Source organism: Adiantum capillus-veneris, chromosome 6 (assembly GCF_014529385.1).
Source record: "Adiantum capillus-veneris isolate H3 chromosome 6, ASM1452938v2, whole genome shotgun sequence".
NCBI classification, from domain to species: Eukaryota; Viridiplantae; Streptophyta; class Polypodiopsida; order Polypodiales; family Pteridaceae; genus Adiantum; species Adiantum capillus-veneris.
In genome coordinates, this window is record NC_140936.1 from 42,821,313 (window position 1) to 42,825,713 (window position 4,401).

Genomic DNA, 4,401 nt, shown 5'->3' on the forward strand with positions numbered 1-4,401 from the left:
ATTCCATCTCCCATACGTAATCGACATATCACTTTTTGGTAGATGCGAAAGACTGCATGCATAAATTCTCTCGGCACTTGAAGGCTTTGCATACGTCTCCAAAGATTTCCTCGCGGTACCATGTCAAAAGCTTTCTTGAAATCCACAAAGCAACAATACAACTTTTTTCCTTTCAATCGAGACGCTTCCATAAGAACTCGAAGAGTGACAAGGTGATCAATAGTGCTATGATGCTTTCGAAAACCTGCTTGGCCAAGCGCACGTTTGCTATTCTTTTCAGCCCATTCACTTATCTTCATCTCCATGATACATCCAAATAACTTTGCCATCAAAGAACCAACCATTATAGTGCGATAGTTGTTCACATTGTTTACATCTCCTCCTTTGTGCAAAGGTTTGATCCAATTTGCACTCCAATCATGAGGCATGCCATACTGAAGTGCAAGGTTAAACATATCGCATATCCAATATCGTGTTTTCTTGCTTGTCCATTTAATCATTTCAGCCTTGACACCTTGAAGGTCACCTGCCTTGCGAGTAGCAAGTTTCTCAAGCGCGCGGCATACATCTTCAATGGTAAAGAAGGGAGACATAAATGGAAGGGAGCTACAACCCTCCATCTTATCAACATTGGGTTGCTCATAGAGGTTCTTACAATGCATATACATATCCTCAAGAGTCAAGTCACCAAAGCTCTCAACGCGCTTGCCTTTTAGATTTTGCCAAAACTTGCCACATGCATGTGCTTTCTCTTGTGCTAAAAGAAGTTGTTTTTCGACTTCCCACCTTCTCCTCTTCTTTTGAACAAGTGCTTTGTATGTGTGTGAACATTCCAAGTAAACTTCCTTGTCTTTGATTGCATCCAATCTTAGCAAGTGTTTTCGGGCTTGACTACATTCCATGTCAAACCATTTCTTCTTGGTGCTACCCTTCTTAGACCTTTTGCAAGACATGTGTTTCACCGGAAAGCATTCCTTCGCACAAGAGAAAATTACTTCTTTGAAAACTTTCCACTTGCATTCTAATGTTGGGCTCCCTTGATGCTCTATCATGCTTAACATTTGGTCCACCATATCAGCATATATAAGTGCTCGTTTGAAGTCTAGACGTAGGTACAAATGATTCACATCACGATTGGAGGCTACATGCTCGGGCCGTTTACCACACTTGAGGTCAATACATAACATCCTATGATCCGATTCCGGATTCCATTCACCAAGTGTAAAGCTTTGTATGCATTCTAGAGTGCCTTCTGAGAACAACATATAGTCAATCACGCTAGCACCATTGTGCTTTCTACATGTAAAGTCATTGGTGCCTTGCCATAGAGATACACCATTTGCAATGAGCATTCCGGTACTATTGCACATATGTAGAAGTGACTTTCCATAGTGATCCACTTCTTTTGCATCATTAGAACTTCGATTATACATGTATGAGTCATCCACTCTTCTTGATACATGCGGCATGTCGACTTGTTGTGTGTCGTGTTGTAACATATTTGTGCGAGCATTCATGTCTCCAAAAACAATGACTTCACCTTGATCCTTGTAATGAGCAATGTCTTCCTCTAGTTCAACAAAGGGCTGATCTCTATCCATATTCAAGCGAGCATAAAAGTTGGAGTCATAGTGAGGAATGTAGCAGCCGGCTACAAACATGACTTGACCATTTGGTGGGCTGATTTTCAGCCATAAGTAGCGTTTATACTTATCTTCTTTGACAATGGAAACATCTTTCAAACCCTTTTTGGTCATACATGCTACGCCTCCTTGGCCTCTTCGTTGCTTTGCATTTTTGGCCCACATCAAAGAATGTACATCGTATTTGTCAAATCCAAGAATTCGTTGCGCATCATGCTCCCATGTTTCGACAAGAAGTATCACATCGGAGTCATTGGTAAGCTCATCAATGCCAATTCCCGCATTCCATGGATACCCGTTACAATTCCAAAAGCTTATTCGCAAGCGTGAGTTGGTCTCATAGATCATGTGTCCCTATTTGTTGGGTGGACTTGCATCCTCCTCAAGTGACTTTTCTTCTTGAGATGATACCTTAACCTTCTTGCTTCTTTCCTCGTATGCTTTGCGACGTGCATTTTGTTGCATAAGAGTGCGATCCTCATATACATTACAACCCGTTCCTTTGAGGTAGATCCAACCATTGTCAAGGATGATCTTTCTCTTTACCTCATCAGCCATGGTACATACAATAGGTCTTTCTCCCGAGCGAGGGACTCCTTGTTTTCCAACTCGATGTGCACCATAAGCCATGATTCCTGACATGCCAAAGTGTGTAGCAAAAAACTCTTCAATAGCAACCGCAAGAGATTGGGGTGTTTCCATGCTTTCCTCCTTGATTCCACGAATGACGATGTTCTTTGAGCGTTTTTGTCGTTCTTGCAATTCTTGAGTGTCCACATTCTCTACATTCTTTGCTTGGACAACGGCTTGCGTGATAGGAGATGTAGAAACCACATTATCCTTACATATATCAGCCCATGATTTGGATGCATTTCTCATCTCACATACATCATGTCGTATTGTATCTATCGTTTCCTCTTTCAATACATGATCACTCTCAACTTTGCTCAAGCGGTCTTTCACTACATTCATGTCCACAAGAGAGCGTTTACATTCTTGAACTTCATTCTCAAGATGCATCAAGCGTGTTGTTTGCATTTCAAGAACCTTCTTGAGGTGCTCATTCTCCACAACGAGAACTCTTAAAGTACCATTCTCCATTGCAAGTGCGCGCAACTCTTCACCTTGCTTGTTGACGGTTTCTTGTAACGAGATCAAGTAAGCCATGATCATTGCTTCCGTTGTTGTAGACGATGTGGTTGGATTAGCATCCAAATTCCTTGGAGAGAGAGAGAGAGAGAGAGAGAGAGAGAGAGAGAGAGAGAAATAAAGAGACAGAGAGCTCTGTCTCTTTATTTCTCTCTCTCTCTCTCTCTCTCTCTCTCTCTCTCTCTCTCTCTCTCTCTCTACGTACCCTATCTCTCATTCTTTCTCTCTCGCTCTCGCTCTCGCTATCTCCCTCTCTCTCTCTCTCTCTCTCTCTCTCTCTCTCTCTCTCTCTCTCTCTATCTATCTATCTATCTATCTATCTATCTATATATATATATATAGACAGAGAGAGAGAGAGAGAGAGAATTAACTAGAGATAGCTACAATGATAGAGAGAGAGAGAGAGAGAGAGAGATAGATAGTAGATAGAGAAAGAGAGAGAGAAAGAGTTAGGTTGGTTGACCAATTGCATGTGTGAAAACGACAGAAACTCTCTCTATCTCTCTCTCTCCCTCTAGAAGAAACTATGGAACTAAAAAAGGCAAAGGGGTTTTGCCCGCTTCATGCATTGCCATGTACACCTGGGAGTGCACGTATGTGTCTACCCATAAAGGAGAGAGCGGTGTGTGTGTGTGTGTGTGTGTGTGTGTGTGTGTGTGTGTGTGTGTGTGTGTAGGAAAGAGAGAGAGAGAGAGATAGATAAATAGATTTTATTATCGTCCTAGGAGGTCAAATATGACCTATGGGACCAAAGTTACATGTGATGTAGTATGTGTATGGCTGATGAGTGACTCTCGATGCTCCAAAATTGTAGTGATGAGAGTCGCAATGGAGAGCCCACACTTTGGCTGGGAGAGGAAAGTGTGTAGGTCTAAGTTATGGCTGAAAATGTGAGAGAAGCAAGTTCGGATGTGATCAAGATATGATCAAAAGCTGAGCACTCTAGTAGTGTGTGGTACTCAGACTCTCGAACTTGTAGTGAGCATAATGTGCACAATCGATTTGACTCTTCTCCATTGCCTCAACGCCCTATCTCGCATCGAAGGAAATGGGAGCTAAGCCGAATTGCTATGATAGTGCGTATCGCGGACAAGGGAATAGGCTCAAGCATGTAAGTGGGAGATAGCAAGAGCGAGATCGAGAGAGAAAGAATGAGAGATAGGGTACGTAGACAGAGATAGATAGAGATAGATAGATAGTTCTATTGTCGTCCTGGGAGGTCAAATATGACCTATGGGACCAAATGAACATGTCACGTGGTGTGAGTGGAGTTCATAAGTGACTCTCGATGCTCAAAAATGGCTGAAATGAGCGTCGCAATAGAGAGTCCACATCGTGGTTGGGAGAGGAAGGTATGTAGGGAGAGCTCATGGCTGAATATATGGGGAAAAGAGGACCTAATGTGGTCAAAAGCTGAGCACTCAAGTAGTGTGTGGTACTCACTCTCTCGCACTTGACGAGGGCATAAGGTGCAAAGTCGATGACACTCCTCGCCAGTGCCCCAACGTCCTGTCTCGCAGCGTAGAGAATGGGAGCTAAGACGAATGGAGGCAATGGTGCGGATCGCACTCAACGGGATGGGCTCAAGGATGTAGGAATGGGTTCGGTT